At 50.0% G+C, this 27491-nt stretch overlaps 1 protein-coding gene across 6 annotated transcripts in view; it reads right to left on the reverse strand.

Moving 5' to 3' along the window:
* Positions 1–27491, reverse strand: part of GAL3ST4 (galactose-3-O-sulfotransferase 4) — a 263999-nt gene that overhangs the window by 56214 nt on the left and 180294 nt on the right. The window contains exon 1 of one of the 6 annotated variants that reach the window (XM_069216184.1): positions 18009–18029. The exons of 2 other annotated variants lie outside the window; for them this stretch is intronic. The gene's annotated coding sequence lies outside the window, so the exon portion shown is untranslated. Of the gene's footprint in view, positions 1–15804; positions 15939–16251; positions 17405–17453; positions 17570–18008; positions 18030–27491 lie in introns of those variants that run through there. 3 more of the 6 variants (XM_069216181.1, XM_069216180.1, XM_069216182.1) reach the window with 3 other exon arrangements.

Consider the following 27491-nt stretch of genomic DNA (forward strand, 5'->3'; position numbering starts at 1 on the left):
TAGCAACAGGAGGTGTTCTTCTGAACAATAAGATGGGCGGGGCGGGATGAGGGGCGGGAACTCCCGAAAGGGAAGGGCGTAGCCTTTTCCCACAATGCCGAGAACCCAAGTGTCCGTTGTGATAGACTTCCACTTGTGGAGAAAACGCTGTAATCTTCCCCCTACAGGAGAGGAGTGAGTGGGAAACGGTGGAAGCCTAAGGCTGCTTCCCCTGCTGCACCCCTCCAGAGGACGAGGAAGAGGCAGAGTGCTGTTGAGAGGCTCCTCTGGTACGGACCCCACCCCTCCCCCTCCCTCTAAATGACCTATAGGGGAGGGAAGAGGCGGGTTGCTGGAACCTCCCCCGAAAGGAAGAGGAATAAGAGCCACGCCCAAATCCCCGAAACCTCCTGAAAATTCTAGAAGAGGCAGAGGAAGAAGGAGCTTGCAGTCCTAACGATTTGGCTGTGGCTCTGCTCTCCTTAAATCGTTCCAAGGCTGAATCTGCCTTGGCTCCAAACAGTCTGTCCCCATCAAACGGGAGGTCCAGTAGGGTCGACTGCACATCCGCAGAGAACCCTGAGTTTCGGAGCCAGGCCTGTCTTCTTGCCACCACAGTCGTGCCCATCGCCCTGGCCACCGAGTCGGTCGTGTCCAGCCCAGACTGGATAATCTGGGTCGCGGCAGCCTGGGCGTCCGAGACCACATCCAAAAGACCCTGGGGAAGCTCCGTGAATGAAGACGAAATATCATCCATCAGCGCATGGATGTACCTCCCCAGAATGCACGTGGCGTTGGTGGCCTTCAACGCCAAACTGCATGACGAAAATATTTTCTTGGACTGCGCATCCAGTTTTTTGGAGTCTCTGTCTCCAGGCACCGTCGGGAAGGAACCAGGCGCTGACTTTGAGGAACAGGAGGCTTGCACCACCAAGCTCTCCGGCGTAGGGTGTCTAGAGAGAAAGCCAGGGTCAGATGGTGCAGCTCGATACCTCCTGGCCACAGCCCTATGAACGGCCGAGGAAGACACCGGCTTCTTCCACACCTCCAACACCGGATCCAGCAAAGCCTCATTAAATGGCAAGAGAGGCTCAGCTGCAGCAGAGGCCGGATGCAATACCTCTGTCAGCAAATTCTGCTTTGCCTCTGCCACCGGCAAAGGCAGGTCCAAAAAGCTCGCTGCCTTCCTCACCACAGCATGAAAGGAAGCAGCCTCCTCCGTATATTCCCCTGGAGATGAAAGGTCCCACTCAGGGGAAGTGTCCAGCCCACTGGCTGTATCCAGACCATGCAGTCCGTCTCCAGAGTCCTCAATCTCTCCCTCCTCTAGGACTCGCTGGTACTCTTGCTCTTCTAAAAGACGGAGAGCACGCCTCCTCGAATGAAGTCTCTCCTCGATACGCGGAGTCGACATGGCCTCCGCCGACGTCGAAGAACGGCGCCGATCTCCAGAAGCATCTGACGCCGCGTCCGGCGCCACAGGCAGCTTCGGCGCCGAGGCAGGAGCCGGAGGACGAGGTCTTGGAGCCGATGGACCAACCGGAGTCACAGGGCAAAATCCTGACTTCGACGGAGGGGCAACCTCCGGGGCCGAAACATCCGAAGCCACCGGAGCGGCCACCGACGCCGGCACCGGCGCCGAGCCCACATTCCCAAAAGGGAGAAAGGGCATAAAGGGTGCCGGCCGAAGAGGCGCAGGATCACCCAACGAAAAGGCCAAGGGCCCCGAAGGACCAGCCGGAGCAGCTCCTGGAGCCATCTGCTGAAAGATGGTATACATCGCATTAAGAAACGCGGTACTATCGGCTCCAGGAGTGGGAAAAGCCGGATACTGGGGTGCCTGGATCGAGGGCGACCCCGACGCCGGCCTCGACGTCTGCGACGCCGGAGAAAACACAAGAGGCTGCACCACCTCAATCACTGACGCCTGACCAGGTGAAGTCGGTGACGCCGGAGAGGGCAACGGCGTCGATGGATGCGGCGTGACCGTGGGGCTGACCTCCCAAGTCCTCCGACGCCGAGCCGAAGGTGACCTCGAACGAGACTCCTTGCTGGAGTGACGTCGTGAGTCTCTACGGCGCCGGGAGTCTCGATGACGCCGGTGAGACCTTGGCGAAGAAGACTTCTTATGATGTTTCTCCTTCTTCTTTGACTTTGCCATGAATAACTTGGCCTCGCGCTCTTTGAGGGCCTTCGGATTCATGTGTTGACATGAATCGCAAGTCGAGACGTCGTGGTCGGAGCTCAAACACCATAGACAGTCGGAGTGAGGATCTGTAACTGACATCTTGCCCCCACACTCTCGACAGGGCTTGAAACCCGACTTCCTCTGAGACATTGTTACCGCAGAGAAGACTACGCAGCAGACAATACACTGTAACCACGAAGGTAACAGTAACTCCCTCGAAGATAACCGTTTCGAATGCACGGAAAAAAGGGAACTGTCATCGGCACGTCGGCGAGGACTTCTTATTGCCTGTATGACGTCAGACGGCGTCGCGTGGGTTAGAGTGACGTCCTCGTCGACGTGCAGAGACTAGTAAGAAGATTTCCGTCAAATGCTGGCGCCATGGGAGTATTCATCAGGTGAGGAATCCACAGGTAGTTGTATCCATCAGAAAATATATTTCATCTAAATGTCATTATGTGAACACAACAAATAAATATGAAATCAGTTTATGCCATGTGCGCCTTGGTTCAAATACTGTTTGCTTCATTGCCCATTACAGAAGCAGCAAATATCAGGCAGGTTAATTTGCCTCCTTTTTGGAACCAATGGAGATTGTTGTGAGATGTTGCACTTTTTGTTTGTCATAGCACTTACAACGTTGTTACTGCAGGATGCACCACGATTTTTTAGGGCGAGCACGGCAGCGCTATCCGGGCTTTTAACCACGCCCATCACTATCACTCGTTCATGGCCTTGCTGTTTTCTTTGGTAACTGCTTTACGTTTGTCCCTCCTTAGGGCGGTTTTGTTACCGCGTTGGACATCGCCCCTGTTGCATGGATAATTGCACTTTTGTCGATAAGTTTGACTGGGAGCGAACTTCTTTCCCCTTTTCCGTCTCTCTCCACACTCACGGCGGCACTTTGAATCCGCTCGCTTATGTCAACTGTTTAACTTTTTATTTTCAGTTTGAGTGGCAAGAAAAGGCCAGTTAGTATTTTACAAAGCTAATAGCTCTAACGCGAACAAAAGGAACCCCATTGCATTGCAAATGCTTGTTTGTTGTTGTTGCAGTTCTATATACCCGAACTCGACGCCAAAGCACTGGAGGCTGTACGCGACTACCGGTTACATTACACAAGGACACGTTCACTTGTAAGGTACGGAGAGATTGAGTGATTTGCCCAGAATCACAGAATGTTGAGCCGACGCCGAGACTCTCCATGGTCCCCAGTTCCAAAGTCTGCAGCTCTGGCCGTAACGCCGCCTCCTCCTCCTTGACAGGGTTTACCCCACCCTTACCTCTTGCGCGTTACCGTGCAGTGCTGACTGGCACCGGGAAAGAAGGGGTTTTGCAGGAGAAAGTGAAACCCTCGCTATCGGTGCAGGGAACCCTTCTCTTTCTACAACATTGGAGGTGGCCGCGGGACGTCCTACTCTTCGGAGCTGAGGGGGAAGGGGGGCTCATGTTTTGCCCTGGGGGTTTTGCTTAAAGACGTCTCTCTTGCACTAGAGGCCCCCGCCCCACCCCCAGTCACTAATTGCAGACGTCTGAGTAATTCCCCCGTCGTCCCGAGACAATAATCCATAAATATATTAGACAATGTGGACCCGCCCGACCCTGGCCATTAACTATTAAAGCAGAGAAACTCTGAAGGGGGAGGGGGAGTTACAGGCTTGGAGGCTCAAAGAGGTCGAGACCGAAAGGTCAATAGGGCCGGGGGCCGACACCGACCGGGGTCTGAAGGGACAGGGAGAAGGGGTGACTCGTGACTGGCTGCCACGTTAGGCGAGGGCGGGACAGTGGCAATGAAGAGGGGCTGCAGGGGTCACATTTAGAATATGGCCCTTGGACACAGAACAGGGATGGAGAGGGCTGAAGGGGCACAGACGTCAGGCGGGGGGGGGGGGGGGGGGCGGCAAGGCGGTGACCTAGCACAAAATGACGGGCCTCTTGGAAAATGTGATGAGGCCTGTCCCGAGATTCCGTTATCCCACGGATGAATTGGGGCCCCTGAGTGGTACCCTTACAGTCTCCTCCCAGAGGGTCTGCGTTACGGACCAGGGACTTAGGGCTAGTGGGGCGGGGGACCCGCGGAGTCTGGAGGGCCACACAGTACTGGAGGACGGGAGGAGTCGGCTGAAATACTCGAGGATAGAGAGACGGAGATGTATGGATGGAGTGGAGAGGGCAAACAAGCCAATAAACTAAAAAAATAATTTCGTGCATAGAGAGGCCGTGTCGGAGGAGTAGAAAGTAGTGCGAGGAGGAGGGGCTGAGAAATTTCAATTGGGTCGGAGTGGAAAAGCGGCTTGAAGCCCGTGGAAATGGAGGAGGGAGACGGGCCCGTGGCTGGCGCCCCCGATAGGGGGAAGCAGAGTCCGAGGATCCCTCGCAAGGAGGCATGGAACATCTGGGCCCAGGAGGGCCCCCTGGAAAGCTCCGGCAGCTGTAGCCTCGCGCCTCTCACGCTGAGGCATTCCTGCCCCAGGAGGCTTCCTGCCAGGGAAGGGGCTGTAATTAACAACCCCGCTCCCCAGTTAAGACCAAGACTTTCATCTGCAACTGGTTCCAGATGCTCCCCACAGGCAGCCCGAGCTCCCTTACCTCACCTCCCCCTCCCTGACACGGACTGGACTGGTTGCACCGCCTGTAATAACCCAGGAATGTCTTGTCGGAGCTGCTCCTGCCAGCATATTTCCCCTTGGATATTAATCTGCCTGGCCACACCCCCTTCGCGACAGACATATTTTTGCTTCTGAACACGGCGTCCAGTAGGCCTGGGTCCGGATGTGACAAAACAAACCACAGCCGATGACTCAAGCGGCGCGGAGCAGAGTGCCATCGGGCCACCGAGTCACAGAATCACTGCTCAGCCCTAGATATCACCGCAGGGAGGGAGGGCGGCCACAGAGAGCAAGTGCACTGACAGGGAGAGAGAGGCCTCTAATGTGTCCATAGAGAGGCACTGCACCCATAGAGAGAGCAAACACTGCACTCAGAGAGCAAGTGCACTGATTGCGGGAGACAGGCCTCTAGTGTGTCCATAGAGAGGCACTGCACCCATAGAGAGAGCGAGTGCACTGACAGGGAGAGAGAGGCCTCTAATGTGTCCATGGAGAGGCACTGCACCCACAGAGAGCAAGTACGGCCATAGAGTGTCACTGCACTCAGAGAGCAAGTGCACTGATTAGGCGAGACAGGCCTCTAGTGTGCCCATAGAGGCATTGCACCCAGAGAGAGTGTCACTGCCCTTATAGAGAGCAAGTGCCCCCATAGAGAGGCAAGCAAGAGCACTGACAGAGAAAGGCCCCCAGTGTGTACACAAGTAGGCAATGCGTCCACAGACAGCAAGTGCGGCAGTCAGTGCACAGAGAGACAGACAGAGAAGCCCAGAGGAAGCCAGACAGAGTATTTCATAGGCAGGCATTGCAGGCATAGTGTCAGTGCACTGATACAGGAGGAGAGAGGCGCCCACAGGGAGCGAGGACCATAGGGAACCAGTGCACTGATAGGGAGAGAGCAGTTCAGAGAGAACCAATGTGTCTACAGCAAGGGAGTGCAGCAATACAGAGGCACTGCACCTCAGGGAGTCTGTGCACCCAAAGGAAGGCAATGCGGCCACAGAGAGTCAGAACAGTTACATCCTGGTTTGGGTCTGATGCATTCTCTCTCCCTAGTTTCCCAGATACCCGCTGCCCAGCCAGTGTGTGTGATGTCAGAGAGTGTTTATGTATGCCCGAAGAGATCAGCTGGGGAGAGTGGGCTGAGCTGCAGGTTTCTGCATAGAGTGTTTATGTATGCCCGAAGAGATCAGTTGGAGAGAGTGGGCTGAGCTGCAGGTTTCTGCAGAGAGTGTTTATGTATGCCCGAAGAGATCAGCTGGGGAGAGTGGGCCGAGGTGCAGGTTTCTGCATACAGTGTTTATGTATGCCCGAAGAGATCAGCTGGAGAGAGTGGGCCGAGCTGCAGGTTTCTGCATACAGTGTTTATGTATGCCCGAAGAGATCAGCTGGGGAGAGTGGGCCGAGCTGCAGGTTTCTGCATACAGTGTTTATGTATGCCCGAAGAGATCAGCTGGGGAGAGTGGGCTGAGCTGCAGGTTTCTGCATCCAGTGTTTATGTATGCTGGAGAGAGTGGGCTGAGCTGCAGGTTTCTGCATACAGTGTTTATGTATGCCCGAAGAGATCAGCTGGAGAGAGTGGGCTGAGCTGCAGGTTTCTGCATACAGTGTTTATGTATGCCCGAAGAGATCAGCTGGGGAGAGTTGGCTGAGCTGCAGGTTTCTGCACACAGTGTTTATGTATGCCCGAAGAGATCAGCTGGAGAGAGTGGGCTGAGCTGCAGGTTTCTGCATACAGTGTTTATGTATGCCCGAAGAGATCAGTTGGGGAGAGTGGGCTGAGCTGCGGGTTTCTGCATACAGTGTTTATGTATGCCCGAAGAGATCAGCTGGGGAGAGTGGGCTGAGCTGCAGGTTTCTGCTCTGCGTGGGGCATTAATGTGGTGCTGATTTAGCACTGAGATGACACCTGTAATCAAGACTTTATTCTTCAAATAAAATTCATTATAAAACCTAAGTTATCTCCTACTGAGGATTATCTTTGATTGCAACAAACACAAGCAGTCGGTATATCCATAGAGTCAGTGCAGCCACAGCGGCAATGCACTAGTAGGGAGTTAGTGTGTCTGTAGCAACTCCGTGCAGCCTTAGGCATAGTGTAGACACAGGGAGTCGGGAGCAATAGGGAATCAGTGCAACCACAGGAAGGCAATGAAGCCTGCAGAGTCAGTACACACACAGGCTGTCAGTGCAGCCACAGGGAGTCAGTGCAGCCACAGGGAGTCAGTGCAGCCACAGGGAGTCAGTGCAGCCATAGGAAAGCAATGTAGCCTACAGAGTCAGTGCACACATGTAATTAGGGGAGCCATAGGTAGTCAGAGCAGCCATAGGAACCCGCTGCAGCCATAGGGAGTCAGTGCTCGCACAGGAAGGCATTGCGACCTACAAAGTCTGTGCACACACAGGCAGTCAGAGGAGCCATAGGGAATCAGTGCAGCCATGGGAAGTCAGTGTACCCACAGGAAGACAATGCGGCCTACAGAGTCAGCGCACACACAGGCAGTTAGGGAAGTCATAGGGAGTCAGAATAGCCATGGGATGTCACTGTACCCACAGGAAGGCAATGCGGCTTACAGAGTCTGTGCACAAACATGCAGTCAGGGGAGCCATAGGGAGTAAGGAGGAGCCATAGGGAGTCAGTGCTCGCACAGGAAGGCACTGCAGCCTACAGAATTAGTGCACACACAGGCAGTCAGGGGAGCCATTGGGAGTCAGTGCAGCCAAAGGAAGGAAATGCTGCCTACAGAGTCAGTGAACACACAGGCAGTCAGGGAAGCCAAAGGGAGTCAGCGCAGCCAAAAGGAGTCAATGCAGCTACAGGAAGGCAATGCAGCCAACAGAGCCAGAGCACACACAGACCGTCAGGGGAGCCATAGGGAGTCAGGGGAGTCATAGGGAGTCAGAGCAGCCATAAGGAGTCAATGCAGCCGTAGGAAGGCAATGCAGCCAACAGAGTCAGAGCACACACAGACCGTCAGGGGACAGACCGTCAGGGGAGCCATAGGGAGTCAATGCAGCCGTAGGAAGGCAATGCAGCCAACAGAGTCAGAGCACCCACAGACCGTCAGGGGAGACACAGGGAGTCAGAGTACACAGAGGAAAGCAATGCAGCCAAAAGGAGTCGGTGTATCCATAGAGTCAGTGCAGCCATAGTCAGTCAGCTCACCTATAGAAATCATAGCACTCTCAGAAAGTCAATACAGCCGTAGTGTGGCTGCCACAGCAACTGCACAAACAGAAAGTCAATGCAACATCATATTCCAGCACTGGCGGTTAGTGCACCACAGAGACCCGTGGCATCCACAGAATCAGTGCACCATTAGAAAGTCAGTGTGCCCGCAGAGAGTCGCCTACAGAGTGCACCCTTAGCATGGTATAGAGTCAGTGCAAACAGAGTCAATGCACCCATACAGTAAGCACTACATAATCTTTAGGCAGTCAGTGTGTACTGTCACGGCACAGCATGCTGTCAGTGAAGCATATTGCAATATATTTTCAGTTGCTATAAGACTCACTATGTCATATGGTCAGTGTGCCTATACAGGGTGAGTGCTCCAATTGAGTCAGTGCACACAGAGCAGTTATGCAACACAGAGAGTCAGTCTGTCATAGAGAGTTGGTACACTGATGCAGAGGGTCAGTGCAACCATCGGCAGTCAGTGGGTCCATAGAGAGGTAGTGCGTCACCTGAGAACAGGGAGTCAGTGTGCCCATTGGTAGACAATGCACCATCATCGCACACACACAGGCCGTAAAGAATCAGTGATCCACTAGAGAGAGAAGAGTCAGTGCACCGAAGAAAGCCAGTATGTCACAGAGTGCAGAAAGTGAGCGCTTCATACAGTCAGTGCACCATAGAAAGCGAGAGTGTTGTACAGAGTCAGTGCGCTCATCAAGAGTGAGTGCATGGTAGAGCCAGTGTCAGAGTCAGTGCACTGTAGTAAGCAAGTGTGTCAGAGTCAGTGCACTGCAGAAAGCCAGTGTGTCATACAGTGAGTGCACCGTAGAAAGCCAGTGTGTCATACAGTGAGTGCACCGTAGAAAGCCAGTGTGTCATACAGTGAGTGCACCGTAGAAAGCCAGTGTGTCATACAGCGTCAGAGTCAGTGCACCATAGAAAGCCAGTGTGTCATACTGAGCCTGTAAGTCCATCAAGTGCACCGTAGAAAGCCAGTGCCATACAAAGTCCGTGCACTGTAGGAAGTGTGTCATCCAGAGTCAGTGCACCGTAGAAAGCCCGTGTGTCATACATAGTCAATGCACCATAGAAAGCGAGTGTCACAGTCAGTGCACCATAGAAAGTCAGTGTGTCATACAGCGCCAGTGCACTGTAGAAAGCCAGTGTGTCACACAGTGAGTGCGCCCAGCAAAAATTAGTAAGCCATCATAACGCAGCATGTAGAGTTAGTTCATCATAGAGTCAAAGTGCTCACAGAAAGGTAGTGCACCATCACAGTAAGCCACAGAGGCAGAGTGCCCATGGCGAGCCAATGTGCAAATATTTGACACACAGTCAGTACACCTATACAGAGCGCAGGAGGACACAGGGAGCCAGTGCACAATCCCATCACAGTACAGAATCACTGTGTCCACAGAGAAAATGCATCTATACAGCGCACGGGTGCCCAGACAGTCAATGCACCTATAAAGAGTCAGTGCCCACAGGGTCGGATTAGGACAGAAAATAGGTCCAAGCACAAAGAGAAAAGTGGCCCTCATTAGTGAATTTGAAAGCTAAAAAAAGTGGGCTACATTTTGAACTTGTAAAAACGCTGTACAGATGGTTTGCAAAACAGGAGAGAGCTCATGCATTTGTGCTTACTGCAAGCAATGTTTGTGGTAATATCAGGCTTTTGCAATGTAATGGGTCTTGCGTTTGCTCGAGTTAGAGCTATCAGTGTTGTAAATTCCTAACTGGACTTTTCTTGCCACATAAATTGAAAATGAAAAGTAAAACAGCTGACATAAGCAAGCTGATTCAAAGTGCCACGGCCACCATGAGCACGAAGGAGAGACGCAAAAGGAAAAAGAAGTTCGCTCAGAGTCAAACGAATCAGCAAAAGAGCAATTATCCATGTAACAGGGTCGGTGTCCAAGGCATAACAAAACCGCCCCAAGGAGGGACAAACGTAAAGCATTTACCAATGATGATACAGGATTTTTTAAAAGCAAGCCCATGCACGAGTGAAAGTGAACGGCGTGGTTAAAAGCCCACATACATACCAGCACGTCTCAACCTAAAAACGGCCTACCTGGCCATAGAACAGGCCCACAAGCAGCCTTAAAACCGACCCACACATTGACCTGTCAGGCCAGGCGCTGCCTGATTGCCCTATAAGCCAGTGCACCCTGAGTGCACCAAACAGAGTGCACCTATACAGTCGGCGCGCTGTAGGTCCTCAGTGCATACTTTTGGAGGCCGTACATCCATACAATCAGTGTACCCATTGAAAGGTAGTGCATCAATAGTGATTGTGTGTGCAGAATGAGGCAGGGACTCATTCATCATTGTGTTACAGTATAGTCATCGTACCATTAGGAGTCACTGTGTCCACAGCCAGCTTATCATCTTAAAACATCCGAGTCAGAATGCCCCTACAGAATCAGTGCACCCTCAACAGACAGGCAGACCATACACCTACAATTTTACATCATAAAGTCAATGTCCCAGAGGGAGTTAGTGTGCTCAGAGAGTCAGTATGCCATCCTGTAGTGTAGAGGCAGTGTGCCTGGGCAGATTCAGTGCGGCCATAGAGTCTGCGCCCACAACGAGAATCACTGTGTCCACAGAGTGTAAGTGCACTCCTTGGGACCACAGTGAGATTCATTGTGCTATCACAGGGTTAGTATACTCTTATTTCCCAGCACAGAGCCAGTGCATCAAAAGGGCATCAGTGCACCCATGGTAAGCAGTCTGCTTATAGAAAGTCAATACACCATAGAGAGCAAATGCACCCATACACACCCAATGTGCTTCTGGAGTTATTGTGTCCAGAAAGTCAGTCCCCACAAAGTGCTGTGCCAGGGAAAGGCAATGCACCCATACAGACCCAGTGCGCTCCTGGAGACTCATTGTCCAGAGAGTCAGTCTCCACAAAGAGCTGTGCCAGGGAGAGGCAATGCCCCCATACACACACAGTGCGCTGCTGGAGAAACATTGTGTCCAGAGTCTGTCCCACAAAGAACCAGTGCCCTCCTCGAGAGTCAGTGTCAGAGAGTCAGTCACCACAAAGAGCTGTGCCAGAGAGAGGCAATGCACCCATACAGATGACGTGCCCTCCCGGAGGGTCATTGTATCCAGAGTTCGTCCGAAGAGGCAAGAAGAAGGAGAGATCACAGTGAAAGAAAGCTACGTAGAACACTGCGGCAGAAGCACGAGAGTGAGAGAGAACAACATGAGTGCGGGTGGGAGGAGAGAAGTACCTGAGCAGAGAGATTGGGGTCGGGAAAAAATGCACACCTGGGAAACAGCTGGAAACCACAAACAGTGCACTGGAGTGCTTACACAAAAAGAAAAACTTAGTTTTCCTAAAAGCAAGCAGAGGAAACATTGAAGCCAACCAACCAAAGTGATAGTAAACAGCCTAGGCTCTATGGAAGGGACAAACAGAACATTGACAACAAAAGTTAAATAAGAAGCAGTCAGCTGAGAGTGACATGGAGCCAGTTAGTGGTAGGCAATGGGCAGGAAAACCCCTGTATGTTCTTGGTAATTTAATATTCTTTCGCAATGAGGGAGCTTGACCTGTCTGGTAGGCAGACCTAAAAATGGCCTGCTGCAAAAATACATTAACAAACATTAAATTAAAGTAGTAATGAAAAGAGAAATTGGTCTATTTGTTGGGCAGATGTGCACAGGCAAAATGCTGTTATTCACAGAGAAGAGAGCCAGTGGATGAAGTGGACTGACACATAGCCATATGCTGAATGATTTGGTGAACGAAAGCAAGATATGAACGGCACTTGAACAGACCAATGAATGGACATTTCCAGTATGTACTATGTATGTATATGATGTGTTTTTACAAGAAATGCAAGTGGGAGGTCTAAAGCTGTCTCTGTGCCAGACCTAACAAGCATTTGCATTGTAATAGGTCTTGCATTTTCTTGAGCTATAGCTATTGGCATAGTAAATTCAGAACAGGACTTTTCTTGATATATAAATTGGTCAACCGTGCCTCATAATTTCATCTTTTCCTGCCATGTTTTGGTGGTCACTGGCACCTACTAACATCAGAAATCACAAGCCCTAAAGGAAAGACAAGAAGATGACTGCACTACCTTGAGTTGTGTAAATGTCTGAACAGAAATTTGAAAATAAGGCTGGAAAAGTATTTTTCTTTTTTGAAAAGTCTTGCAAGCCTTCTTGTCTCACATTTCAACAAAGCTCTAATGAAGTTAACAATAACAGAGCAGCCTGAGAAGATGTATGGCCTCAATAAAGGAGATAAGTATTACCCTGTGCGTGGATGTCATGACTCATGAGGGCTGAGAGGTAGGGGCCCTGGAGAGACTCCAGATGCAAGGCTCTGCAAGTTTCACATCATTGCTTCTAGGTTTAGCTACATTCTACCAGAAAGGGCATATTGTGGCTTTCTTAGCAGTGAGCTAAGTGTTTAGGCATCAGGTGTTTCTTTTGTAAAATAAGCTTATTTTAGGAGCCAGAGGTAAACGGGGACAGCACTGGAATAAATCGAAAACAAATGTCAGCGATGTGGGATGAACGGAATGCTGCAGTATAAAGCAGGCAGCTATCAGCCTTAAACACCCACAGTGAAGAGTAAGCATCAAAGAAATGACAAAAGTAGTCCGTCACAGCAACAGATAGACACCAAAGTGGAATAATACAGTAGTTGGTCACTGCTCTAAAACAGAAAAAGGAGGGAGAAAAAGGCAGAACTGACCACCAGCGAGCAAGAATTTTTAAAGGACACTGCAACCAACAAATTAAATTGCTTTAAGCCATAAGAAGTATACTAAAAGTATACACGAGGTTGACATTTGGCACTTGGGGAGTAAAATGTCAAATTAAAGTCGAGGAAGAATAAAAAACAAGTAAAAACGAAATCAACAATAGTGCTAAACACAGAAAAACACAGAAGGCCATTAGGAAAGATTGTTCTCCCGGCTCTGATGCCCTTTGTGATTGGGCTCAGACACAGCACCAGTGTCTCATAGTGCAGCTACTGCATTGCATGATGGGTAATAACAGAACAGTAAGGCTGTTAGCATGGGCATTAAAACACTGGTGGGAGCAGAAGAACTTGTCATACTAAACTAAAAAAGAGTTGTATCACAGAAACCGGCAGACAGCTGTACATTCAGTATCTGCTTAGTGATAACAATCACGTCAATAGTTTAAAGACAGAAAAAGAGAGAGCACACTACTCTTACAGTTCTTATGCAAAGCACATACACGTTCAGTCATGAAAAACAAATCCTTTCATTGTAATAAATGGGAGGCGTTACGAAAGAAATGAAAGCGAAGCAGTGCGGACATATCAGGTAACCTTTGATGAGAACATGGACCATTTAGAAATATGTGGCTAACAATACATTTGCATGACAACACTTAAAAGAATGAGGGCCTACAATAATCAGTGTAAATCCAGGCAGTACCTCTCTATTACATGTGCATTTTGTTGCACAAGTGGCACTTCATTACATCATTGAATCCACTTCATGCTGTGTGAAGTTCTATTCTTCCTGATGTGGGGTAAACTCTTCTTTATTGTTATCAGACAAACTTTGCACCCATTTGGGCATAATGGGTTCGGCAGTGAATCCGGCTGCAATGTTGGCCACGTTGGCTTGTCTGCCCCACATTCAGAAGACCACAGGCATTTAATGAAGGACACATTTGCGAGATTCATTGCAGGGCACAGGCTTTCTTTTCACCTCATTGACTTAGCTGTGGTTGTAGTGACTGTAGGCTATAATATGATGGTGCACTAACTCCCCCTGGGTACAATGACGTCCCATAAATGCCCGGACTCATGAGGCACGCTGATTTCCTGTGGGTGTTCTTACACTTCATGAGAGCACTGACTATGGTTCCACTGTTCCCTATAGATGCTCTTCTGTCTGTGCACACTGACTCCCCATTAGGATACTAACTCTTTAGGGGTGAACTAAAACCATATTGGTGTCCTGACTCTATGAATGCATTGCCTGTTTCTAGCACAGCTGTTTGTGGGGTCTGACTCTGGACACAATGACTCTGGGTCTGTATGTGCGCATTTTGTGCACCGGCATGCCCAGGCCTCTTGTGCACCGGCCTAAGCTTGAAACGACAGCTTTCACTGCCTACAGCCATAGGCAGTGAAAGAAAGCTGATGTTTCAGGCCTCTTGTCATCAGCCTGTCCTGTGTGCAGTGCACATGGGACAGGCCGGTGCACAAGACGCCTGAAACTGCAGCTCTCACTGCCTACGGCCCTCTCCTGAATGCACCCGATCACGGAAGCGCTAAGCAGAGTCATGCCTGGCTAGCTCCGCGGCACACAGATCTCACCACATATAAGTGCAGTTATATGGTCTCAGCAATGTCATATGAGGAGCTTGTCATGTACAATAACATCAAACTGAAAATAGATTTTTTTTGCTAGTTACATCTAATTACCTAATTTCGAGAAATGCAAAACTGCATTTGATGATGTTATGGTAAAATGTAATTGATGTGAGAACACATTGTAGGTTAGAAAAATAGCAACAAATACACATACGTGTATGCCGTAGCAGCCGCTTCCGTCCTGGTCATTAGGATTGTTCCTGTGCTAATTTTTTTACGCAAACGCTGTAAGTACATAATACCATAATTTTGAGAATTTCTCATAACGAGTAAAAGGAAAATGACAAGACTACGCCAGTGGAATGGAAATTTTGACTGGTAGTTTATCTTTTCCAGAGCTTCGCTCTGCACAATGTAATTGTGGAGACAAAGGAACATGAACTGTGTGGAGATAACGGTATCTGTGAAAACATTATAAGCATCATAAAAGTGTCACAGCGTCACAATTGTTCATGTCCCACAGCAAAAAACATTTACAAACTGAACGAAGTTACAAAGTTTTCACCAGACCTTTGCGAAGGTGGTAAGAATAAAAAAAAAAGAAACTGCACACTCCTAAGCAAAGGAGCTGGGTGGCTTGGGCCTGCACTGGCAGGCTATTCTGCTGCCTTCAAGGCCACTGAGACGCAGCCTGCATGTGATCGCGACTCAGCTCACAGACTATCGTGGCACACGCTGCACACTATCACACCCCTGTACGCAATCTATCGTGCAAACTCATTTTGAAAGGTTTTGTGATCCAAGTTATCTGCGAGGACACTTGCGAGCTGTAGAAGAGGCACAAAAGCTTGAAAGGGAAGGAGCCAATGTCAGAGGATAGCCTTTAAAGCTGTCCAGTCCCACCTTCTTCCAGGCTATCGCGGCTCACCTTCAAAACTGTCGTGACCCACGTTCATGGCTATTGTGATCCCCCACCTCCAAGGCTATTGTGACTCACCTCCCGGGCCATCGTGACCGAGCCTCCAAGGCTGTCGTGACCCACCTGCGGGGCTGTCGTGAACGACCTCACAAGCAATCATTCCTCACGTCACGGGCTATCGCAGCTCCCATGACAAGCCAGTGCAACTCACTTCACAAGCTGTCACGCCTTATCTCACAAAGTTTCGCGACTCACCACGCAAACCTTTCGAACTCACATCACAGGTTATTCGCTGAAATTGTTGTGCCTCACTTGAGCTTTTTTTTGCAAGTTATCTCACGAGCTACCGCACTTCACAAAATATCGTAACTTAACTCAAGCTGTCCGGCGACGTAGCAAGGGCGCCAGGGGCCCTAATGCAACAAAGAGCATCGCACCCCTCCACCCATTCCCAGGTTTGGTAAAAAAAACAAAAAACACACTACTATCTCGGGTGAAGTGGGTCCCTCACACCACTGGGCGCTGGTGCCACCTCACCTAATGCACTACTGATAACTACACCCCTGAGATTTCAGGCGCCCCATCTAACAAGGAAGCACTCACTTGACAAGCTGACAGTCACAGCAGAAGACACTGTGATACCCTCACGAGCTGCCCTGCCTCAACCCCAGATTGTGGTGCACCTCTCCGCTGTCTCTCGGTCTTTCGTTTACTCGCTGACTATTTCTGTCTCTCTCTCTCTCTCCTTCGGTGTGCCCACCTCCCTCCCCCGCTACTCTCCTTCTCTATTGGTCGGTCTGCTTGTCACTCTTTCCTTCTCCTCTCCCTCTTTTTCTACCCCCAAGTCTCTCTACTTCTGTTCCATCTTTAAATGCTTGTCTCACTCTCTGTCTGGGGGAAAAGAACATTTTTTTTTACTGCTCTCCGATTATTACAAAAATGAACTCTCTGGGGGGCATTTTGGCACCAGGACTCGATATACAAGAGACAACAGACCCCAGTTACAAGAACCCCCCACGCCTGGCTCAAGGTTCCCATAGCAGCGCTCACCTGGGTCACTGCGGAGATGGGAGGGTGCTTCTGGTTACTCTGCTCGGGGGCTGTGCTGCTCGCTCTTTGGTCCGAGACGTGTAGATGAGTCCTAGAGCATGCCCAGCAGTGCTGGTAAGATATACAACGGAGTTTGTTGTGCAGATGATGTCATTTACAACATGGCACCTCCCACTGGCCAGATGCTATTTAGGCCATGTCCGGGTCCGCTGATGAGTCTGAAGTGCTGAAGAGTTTAACGCAGTACACTGCTATACCAATGACTCTTAGGGACCGACCTGTTGTGCTGATCAGTCTAACAGCAAACCTGGGCGTGCTGATGAGTCCTATGATTCTTATGCTGTATGGATAAATCTAGCATCACGCGCTGACATGCTGATGAGCCCCATGGTATGTCCACGGATGTGGGAGAGTTTCATGGTAATCCCTACTGCTCTGATGGCCGGTTCTGCTGATGAGTCCCATGTTTCCTCTGCTGTATGGATAAGTCATACTTCAAGCTCTGATATGCTGATGAGCTGCAAGTTATGTCCAGGTCTGTTGGAGAATTTCATGGTAATCCCCACTGCTCTGATGATGAGTCATAGGTTTCCTATGATGTATGGATAAGTCTTCCATCACGCGCTGACATGCTAATGAGCCCCAAGGTTTGCCCGCTGACATTCTAATGAGCCCCAAGGTTTGCCCGAGTATGTGGGAGTTTTATGATAATCCTTACTGCTCTGATGGCCGGGGGTGCTGATGAGTCCTAGGCTTCCAAGGCTGTGTTGATTACCGTGCATCACGCGCTGACATGCTTACGAGCCCCAAGGTATGTCCAGGGATGTAGGAGAGTTTAATGGTAATCCCTACTGGTCTGATGGCCGGGGGTGCTGATGAGTCCTCCGTTGTACGGATGAGTCCTGCAGTATGCCCAGATCTGCTGTCCGGTCTCACCGGAGGAGCTACTGTAGTTGCTGCCCTCCCTGTTGCCCCCACCGCTTCTCCTCCGTCCGGTAACTTTCACAGCCCGACCTACGCTCCCCCCTCCCGTCTACATACCTTTGCCAGTCCCATGCACACCAGCCCTTCCTACTCCAGGCCTCTACGGCCTGTCCGGGCCCGCCCCTCCTCTGTACCCCCAGCCTCCTTCCCGCCCTCGTTTCCTGACCGCCAGCCTCCTCTTCCCCTCACTCACCAGCCACCCTCCTCCCAGTACTTACCTCCCACGGGTGTCTGCCCCAGTCCGTCGCTCATTCCTTCAGCCCTCCTCCTCTGACCCTCTCCTTCAGCGCCCCTCCCGCCTCATATACATACAAATAAGCCGTGCGCCCCCCTCTCTCTGCACTTCCAATCCGTCCCACCCTCCCTCCTCCCGCCCCCTACATTTCCCGTGCCCTCTTTATCCCTCCTCCCCTCTCTGTCGCCCGAATCACCGCAGCACCTCAGAAGTCTCCTCCCCCTCGCGCTCTCCCTCCTGTCTATCCCGCCATCCTTGCTCCGGCTGCACCGTCTCCCACCCCGAGCCCTGTCCTTTCCACGCTGCCCTCTCGTTCCCGCCTCCCCTCTCCCCGACCCCCTGCTCCGAGAGCTCCCGCGCGCTATTTTCTCCTTCATGTATGTATCGTTCTTGCCTCCTCCATCATCCTTCCCTCCCAGCGCTCCACATCTGTATCCCCTCCCCACCCCCCTTTGCTGTGTTACTCATTCTTAGAATCCCCACTCCCCCTTAACCTTTCTCCGCTCTCTACAGTTTCTTCGCCTCGTTCTTCTCTCACCCTTTTTCCGTCCTCACCTCCTCTCCACTCCGCTCACTCACCAGGTCTCCTCCTCCCTTCCATCCCAAACCCTTCTCCCTTTCCGTTAACCCATCTTTATCACTGGCTCGACCCTCCTTTGCCCGATTTCTTTTATCTGTACATCACCCTCCCTTCTTCGGTCCCCCCTCCCCAATCAGTTTAGTCCTCCCTTTTCATAGCCTCCCTCTCTCCATTCCCCGCTTCACTCGTTCCTCCGTCCTCCCCTCTGCGCCCTCCACCCCACCCTCCTCTAAACCTGACCTACTGCAGTTAGAGTTCTTCTTATTTTGCAATGCCTGCCTGGCCCCTCGTGCTGAGATGGGGGCCACAGTGTTTATGTTGGGTCGTTGGTGACTGGGTGCGAGAGAGCCGGACAGTGTGAGAGGGTTAGGCCAATGGAGCTGCGTGGAAGAGGTTAGAGAAGGAAAGAGAGAACAAACACGTACGCTTCATCCTTGGAAACTAAAGGTGAACAGCAAACACGGCTGCCACATATGGTTCTGTATGTCAGCATATACAAAAGGCAGAAAAAGAACGAAAACAGCAGAGCGCAAAAACCAGCCCCGGAAGGCAGTGGCCACAGCTCTACTTTCTGTCTTCCATCTGCTTATTTAGTTACACCTTCCCTCAAATCATACAAGCCCACCTCCTACGTTATTGCCATGTCCTCTGTGTGCATTACATGTTCAGACTCTTACTATCTTTCCTGGACTGCCTGACTCGGACAGTCACGTTGTGAGGGCCCCAGTTTAAATCGTTAACCAACAGGGCCCTGCAACTCTTGCCCCTTTGGCTACCAGCTCTCTTACCCTGAATGCACCAAAAAAGGCCAGCGTGAACGCTGTACTAAATAGTAAAGTCTCAAATTGTGAATGGCAAACCAAAGGGAGGTGGTCAATCCGTGTCCTTAGCGTCGAAAATTCTATAGGTGACCTAGAATCCTGTTTCTTTTCTTCATGTTTGGCTCATCCTTTTAAAGCTTCCTTGAGCAGAAATCCTTTTGTTGGGTCCTGCATACCCTTCAGCTTTGCTCTGTGTGCTACCCCCGCAAAATGCTCCATTACCCAATTTCTACTTTTCTTTGCCCCCTTTGCCCATACAACAAAGTGTTTGACCCGTCCCACCAATGCCTCAAATTCCTCATTCATATCAACACCCCAGGTGCAATGTCTTCAAATGTCTCTATGCAACACTGGTATTGTTGCCTTGTGCCAACCGTTAGGGCTTTCTCCCCCATGCTCTGAAGCTGTAATGCTACTGAAGCAGTTCCCAGAACTCCTCCTTGAAGAGGGTCATCTCCTCGTCTGCTTCTGGCCACTCCGCCCAGAATCTCTCCCAGTGCAGGCGAGAAAGAACATCAGCCGCCTTATTCTGCACCCCTTGCACATGCTTAGCCCTAAATTCAATATTGTACTGGAGGCACGTTATCACCATTTGTCTTAGTAACCCCAGTACCTTGGGGCATGAGGCTGTTTGCACATTAATGGCATGGACAGCTGCCATATTGTCTGACCGCATCACCAATTTCTTGTTGGCCAGACAATCAGACCAAAGCAGTAATGACACTAGAATGGGAAAGAGCTCCAAAGCTGTTATATTTTCCAACATTTTAGCATTGTGCCAAGCTGTTGGCCATGCCCTGGCACAACAAGCTGTCCCCAATATCGCTCCGAAGCCCCCAAGCCTGGAAGCATCTGTGTAGAGTTGCAACTGCTCATTCGTAGTCCATGGTGATGGCCACAACCTAACTCAGTTGAAACCTTCTAAAAAAGAAAGCCACATACGCAGGGCCCCTTTCAGACCTGCCCGAACCTTACGAAATGATGCTTTTTAGTAATGCCTGCTGTTGCGCATGCCAACCTCCTTCAAAAGACTCTTCCCAACTGAATGACCCTCAATGCAAAGTTGAGCTTCCCCAGCAGCTCCTGTATGACTTTTAATGTTGCTTTCTCCTTCGCGAGCACCCTCCGCATTACTGCTGCCAAATCTAGTATCTTACCAACCGGGAGGCGGGACACCACTTCTGTGGAGTCCAGCTCGATCCCTAAAAATGTAAATCTAGTTGTGGGGCCCTCTGTTTTTCCCGCAGCCAAAGGTACCCCCAATGCTTGTGAAACAGATTCAAAGGCAGCCATCGCTTGTGCACAGTCCGATGAGTCGGCTTTACCCACAAACAAGAAATCATCCAGGTAATGGAGCTTTCCGCCTGCTGGCTGCAACCTGTGTGTCGCCCACTGGAGAATCAAACTAAAAGCCTCAAAATATGCACATGATACAGAACATCCCATAGGCATGCACCTGTCGTAATATAGCTTTCCTTGAAACCGACACCCCAATAAGTGGAAGCTATCTGGATGTACTGGCAACAGCATAAATGCAGATTCAACATCCGCTTTTGCCATAAGGGCACCCAGACCAGCTTCCCCGAACTAGCTCGATCGCCTTGTCGAATGAAGAATAAGAGACTGAACACAAGTCCTGGCTCAGCTAATCATTAACTGAATTTCCTTTTGGAAATGAAAGATGATGAATCATCCGATATTTGCCTTCTTCTTTTTTGGGTACAATCCCTAGTGGAGAGATGATAAAGTTCGCTAAGGGCGGTTTGTTAAGCGGGCCTGCTATCCTACCCCAATGTAGCTCTTTTTCTATTTTTTCTGCCACTGTGTCTGGCATTTCCTGTGCGGAGCTGAGGTTCCTCGAAGACCTCCCAGCCTCTGGGCCCGAGTAAGGTATGCTGAAGCCCTCCTTAAAACCCCAGAAGAGTAATTCCCTCTCATCTTCTTTCGGTTACTTGTTTAAAAGTGCTGCTAGAATGTCAAAATGGATCAGGGATGGGCTTTTTGTCAACGGGTCCCCTCTATTGCTGGCTTTTGAATATGCCGCCAGGTATTGCTCTGTTGAATGATTTGCAAGAGAAAACTGGGTGGCTGGCCCCGCACCGGGAACACCCGTGTTCGAATTTGCACACCACACCCCAGGAACAGTTAACCTGCATTGAAAAGACGGCAGGTGTTATCCCGATGTTTCCGCTGGAGCAAAGGTTTGGATCGGTCTCCCATCTTTGAAGTCCGAAATTACTGCAACTGCCCCTGCGTTGTTTGCGGGTGCCCGACCATGAGCTGCCCTTGGCTAGTCGCTGAGCCTTGGCTGTCTGGGATGCCATACTGCCTTGTGGTTGAATGCTGTGATGCAACTGTGTTGCCTGCAGGGAGCCAGATGGCTGGCTCATCCCAGCCAATGACTGTGGGTCCCTATCCCAGCTAGGCCTGGTATTTACCTGGCCATTCCCAACTTAATGTAACACTCCCCCCCTCGTGCATTGCAGAGACTGGGAAATTATTATTAGGTTGTTGGCCGGGCACATCAAGCACCAGCTGTCTCCCTCTCATACCTAACCACTGTTGTTGTGACGGCCCATTGACTCGTTGCTGTTGCCCTGAGCCCAATCCTGTGTGGTGGTGATTTTGGCTGACCAAAGGATGCTGATAACTTGGGCCATACCCCAAACTTTGGTGTTGGGGACCGCTAACCTGTTGAGTAGGTGTCCAGGAAATGGTGGCTACATTTTGGGACTGACCGCTCTGTGCCTGCTGTGAGTCTGTCAGTAACTGAGGAGCCAGTCCTGACTGTGTGCTTGAGAGAGATTGCGCTGGCACACTGCTTAATTGTAATCCCTGCCCCCAAAGTGCTGTGGGCCACTGTTGTAAACCAAATCCTGCTCTGGATGTCCCTACCCCGTATCCAGCTCCTGACCCCATGAGCTCCATCCATTCTTCCGCCTCCCTCTGATCCCACGACATGCCTGGCGTCACCTCCATGCACTTGGTGAAAGGCTAAGTCATGTTGCAGCCAACCCATACCTCCAAAACACCTGAATAGCCTGATTGTCCCTAATCAAGGCTGGATCCTGTTCCGGGTACTTCTCCAAAAATATGGCTGCTAACAAGGCAAATGCATCCAGCCAGTTCATAATATTCTCCTCTGGTCTGACCCTTTTCCTATTCTTGCCCTCTTGCCCTGTCCAGAACCTTTAAAAGTATCCGCGCCCCCGCGTACATGCTCTAGTAAGGTGAAAATATCAATGAGTTCTCAGATCCACACTCTCTCCTTAACCCTTGTGGAATATGCCATGCAAGTGATCGCCTCCCACTCAATCCTAATACCCCTCCATCCTTGGGTGGTGCAGGAGTAGGTTTGTTAACCTCTGCTGTGTGCGCCAGGGGGTCCTCCGCGAGTGTCCTGGATTTACCTCTACCTGCCCTCTCAAGCACATATTGAACTGCCGGTTTATAACCCCCATGCTCCTCCATCCCCGCCTCCCACACATCTGTTGGACTCCACTCGCCTGAGTCACCTGCCCTCAACCCTTTCTTGCTGTTCCCCACCCTTGTTGCATTTTTTGTCTGCCCATTCCATTCCTTAAAAAATGTCATCATCATTTTTGAGAACTCACCCAAATCACCTCCTCTGTTGTTAGTGTACTTCCTTCGTTAGAAGGTTTTTGCTCATCACCAATTGGTTGAAGTGGCACTGGCACCCGCATGAGGGAGGTTCCCACCTTGTGGTCAATACTAAACCCCATTGCCAACCTATTTTCTTCTTGTGCCTTTTTTGTTTTCTTTGCTTTTGATGTCCCACTACCCCTCACCCTTTTGACCTTCCCCTTAGTCTCGGGCTGCTCCCCTTGTGGTAATGAGTACGTATGACCAGTCACTGCTACCATTCTTGGCTGTAGCTCCTCCTTGTCCACGGACTGTCCTCTTCCATGGGCTGTGGGTGCTCCCATATGGGCCATGGCCATCTCCCAACCTCCCCAACCATTGGCTTTGGCTGTTGCTGCAAAGTTGGCCCAAAATTGCTCTGATTCCCTCTATCCAGATGATTCACCTCCTGGGACACCCCCGCTAGCTCTGGCCTCCTCCTCCTCCGTGGCCAATTCAACGTCAATACTGTGGTGTGCTCCATCCTCTGCCCTCCTTTCTCTGTACCGGTGTGGCGCAGGCCCCTTTCTCAGGTGACCTTGCGTACTTTGCCCCTGACCCTTAATGACTCCTCCTGTTCCCTTTATACACCACTGATGATCCGAGTTTCCCCACTACCGTCACAGCCTTTGCTCAGGTGAACATTGCCCCTTTCACCTTGTGCATGGACTCCATCCTTCTTTGTATCCTCGGACAATGCACCAGCAGCACCTCTGTACTCGTAAGAATCCCCAGGAGAAATAGGGCGCCATGCCAGGCGCCTGCCATTAAATACCTGCCACCCCCCCCCCATCCACATTCCTCCCTTTAAATTTACGACTGGGCTAGACCCAGTGTTTCCCTTCCTATCCGTACTTCTCTCCCTGCCTTACCCCCCCCATTATTCCTGATAAGCCCGGGTTCTGCTCCCTGGGGGTGGCCTCTACTAAGGCCCATGGTCCAGCTATATCCCCACCCTATTGGGTGGGGGCAGTACCAAGGGGCATTACATGTTCAGACTCTTATTATCTTTCCTTGAGATGCACCAGGCTGCTTCGACCCTACCTGAAACTAGCATTTGCAATGAAACGGGTCTCGCATTTGCTTGAGTTAGAGCTATTAGCGTTGTAAACTCCTAACCGGAATTTTCTTATGCTGCTTTAAAAATAAAAAGAAGGTAGTCTGGAAACCATGCTGAAAACATGGAGCCTCGTATGTTTTCAGTAGTTGGCCTGTGCGCTCGAGGAGAGCTAAACATCGGAAAAGGCATGACCTGTGCATGCTCTTCACTAATGAAATCAAGCAAATTTTAAAAGGCAAGCCCACAAACCAATGAAAGTGACAGGCGTGACATGGGTGTGGTTAAAAGCCCAAAGAGAGGTTACAACAGGGACGGAGCGTTTGTGCGCTCGACCCTGAAAACCACATGCACCCAACACAACCTACAATGGTCTTAAATAGTTCTTCTGAGTCCCCAGAACCACTCAACACCACATGACCTCCCCAGAATACATGATAGAATGTACTTTACCAACAGCACCACATGCAGTTTGCAGTCAACATGTTCATTACCACCAAATAATACCACCATGAACTTCCAACATAACAAATTAGATAGAACGTCTCCACACACACAATACTGATGCATGCTTTACGTTTTGTGCTTATGTGCCCTTTAGGAAATTACCACTCTTTGAATGATGTCCCCTCAGATGTTTCCCTTATATTTTTGCTGCCTTTAGAACCCCGTGCACTTCATCCTTCTTAAGTAGTAAAATGGTGGTGCTACCTGTTAGAAATGGGGTCTCTAGTTGGCAATCAGTTTGCACCCTGTCCAAGTAGGGACCCTCACTCTAGTTAGGGTAAGGGAGATACACAACTGAGATAACCCCTGCTCACCCACTTGGTAGCTGGGCACGAGCAGTCAGTCTCAGTAGTAATGTGTAAAACATTTGCACATAACACACAGTAATACAGTGACAAAAATACAAAAGAACACCACACCAGTTTTAGAAAAATAGACAATATTTATCTGGGTAAAACAAGAAAAATCCAACTTAAAATAATAAAGAAAATAATTTTGCAAGAATTACTTAAAAATACAGTTCCTTAAATTCGATAGCTCCGTCTGGGGCTATCACGGTGTTGTGAACAACAAATCCAACAGTTCAGGCCGGCCGCGGCATTGCGGACCAGCTGCGGTGTCAGAAAGTACCTTTGAAATGTAGGGCGTTGTTATCTTTGCAATGAGATCTGGAGTGCGGCTTCAATGGCGTCTCTTCCGGAGATCGTCAAGCCCTTGAAGTTACACACGTTGCAGATCGAACTCCAGGCTGATTACAAAATCAGAAGCACTGGCGTGGATGACGTTGGTGCTGCAGTGCAAAGCGGCACAATGCGACGTGCAGTGCTCACAGTGCACGCAGTGGCTCGGTGACAGCGTTCTGCAGTGTTGGTGAGACCAGGGCTGCGGTGTGGTGCGGGGCGGTGCAATGTCTCCAGGTCACGGTTCAGGCAGCGGCTTCATTGCTGCTGAACTGCTGTCATTGGTAGGCCCAAGGCAGAGGTGCAGCACAGGGTGGGCTCCGTATGGTACGGACTGTGGCTGTGATGCGGGATGGGACGATGCATTGTGTACCTTGTGAGTTGTATTCTCACGCCACGGTGCAGGCAGAGGCGTCGTCAGTGTGGAGCATCGTCGTCGGGGATGCCAAGGCTGCGGTGTGAGCAAGACGATGCGGAGTTCGGGTCCCACAGGTCACGGTGCAAGCAGTGGCTCAGTGATGGCATCAGGTGGTGGCGTCGGTGAGACCAGCGTTGCGGTGCGATGTGGGGCATGACTCCGTGTGGTGTCGTCAGGTCACGATGCAGGCAGCAGCGTATGTCCTATCAGATTTATGTCTCTGGGTTTACATAGAGCACTTGGGGTGCATTTGAAACAGAGAAAAACAGGATGCCAAGACAATCCTTGTGTGTCAGCCAACTGTCTCTTGGTTTGTTGTGGGTGCAGTATTGGCTCTAAACTTGATTTTCATGTTAAATGTGGGAGGACACTAGAATTATGGTAGTACATTCAGTAGCGAATGTGCCCTTTTTACGCGGTCACCCCAGATTTTGTTTGCCTTTTGCAGGTCCCTAAATTATTTTGTTGGCTTGAGAACTCTGCACACTTTACCGCTACTAACCAGTAGTAAAGTGCCTCTACTACTTCTTTCAACATGATGCAATTGATATACACCTAACTGAAATATTTAACTTACATATACGTCCCTAGTGTATGATACAAAATGTACCCTGGGCCTGAGAGTTAAATGTTACTAGGGAATTGCACCACTTATTGTGCCATCAACTACAGTGACACTGTAAAAACATTTTAGCCTGACTGTGGCAGTTTAAAAACTGCAATTTTAATACTCAAAATAAACCCCTTTGGCAGATCAAAGTCATCCTATCAAATATTAATAAGTCACCCCTATGTAGGCCTTGTAGCCCACAAGACAGGGTGCATGATATTCAAAAGTAGGATACACAGAAATGTAAAATTACCTTGTCCTTACAGTGACTAGCATCCAAAAGCTATTTTTCACTGTGGCAGGCCTAGCTTCTTATGTAGGAAACCAGAGTACAGATTAAACAAATCCCAATACTATATCTGAGTAATTAAACTAGAAAAATAATTTTAAAACTATTGTTAATAATTATTAACAATCCAATTCAATGGTGAAGTCAGATTTGTGGTAAATAGTAAGAGAAAGTCACTTTTAGAAAGTAATCTTTTCCCTGCCTTTAAGTTCCTGTAGGCTAAATTTGCATTGACACACAGGAAACAAAACAATTCTTGTGTATCCTCTGTCTGATTGCTGAAGGACCTGCCTTGTTCCACCACACATTTGACTCTGTTTTCTTTCATATAACACTGGCGATCAGTGTTAAGAGAAACATATAGGGCCTGATTACAACTTTGGAGTAGGTGTTAATCCGTCCCAAATGTGACGGATATACCACCAGCCGTATTACGAGTTCCATAGGATATAATGGACTCTTAATACGGCTGGTGGTATATCCGTCACATTTGGTACGGATTAACACCTTCCTCCAAAGTTGTAATCAGGCCCATAGTCCCATCTATGTACCTATAGATATGATACTTTAGTTCCAATTCTCTCCTCCATCATCTGAATCCCAGTAAGCTATTTATTCTTTTCTCTTACCAAGACGCTTGCTCCTCTCATTCACAGGTTGACTCCACTCATCAACATTACTATTGTGGCACTGCTCCAAGACTTCCCTGCTGACCTCTTTGACAACTATGCCAGCTGTGCAAACAAACCTCTCCAAGCCACATTGTTAAGTTTAGCTCGGTCTCACACTAAGTTCAGCCAGTCAGCAACCAAGCCCCCTTTTCCTCAGGGTCCACATGTTGTCTGTTCATTTGTTCGTGCTCAGACTGTATTATGTATATTTTTTACTCTGTGGACTTGAAGTTTTATATAAGTAGCATTTCTTTTGCATATGCGTGCCCATGTTTGGACTATGTCCCCCTTTCGGGTTTTGCTGTGACAGCACTTATTAACATATACAACTGCCTGACTTACATGCTTCAGGGCAGAAGATGACAGCTTGTAAGACATAACACTGGGATGTGCGTTTGCCTTCTGCCTTGGCCTGCCAATAAACCTTGGGACCTCAAGAAGCATTTCATCTGTTCCGGAGCCTTGCCTCATGTTTGTGTCACTCTGAGGAGGGTTGAAAAAGTAGTTTCCCTAACAAATGTCGTCAGAAGTGGGATGCGTGTCAGTCAGGAGAATCCAAGATGGCGGCCGGATTTCCCAGCTGATCGCCACTACCGCTCTAGCCCACCTTCAGATCACACACGGCTCCCATTCACCCGCGAAAGCCGCGGACGCTGTGCGCCTGCAGCACGGACCGCTGCGGGCGCTTCACGGCTTTTTGGCGGCCCCTGCTAGGATCGGGGCCGCGTCGGCAAGCACCGGAGGGC

Source organism: Pleurodeles waltl, chromosome 12, assembly GCF_031143425.1.
Source record: "Pleurodeles waltl isolate 20211129_DDA chromosome 12, aPleWal1.hap1.20221129, whole genome shotgun sequence".
NCBI classification, from domain to species: domain Eukaryota; kingdom Metazoa; phylum Chordata; class Amphibia; order Caudata; family Salamandridae; genus Pleurodeles; species Pleurodeles waltl.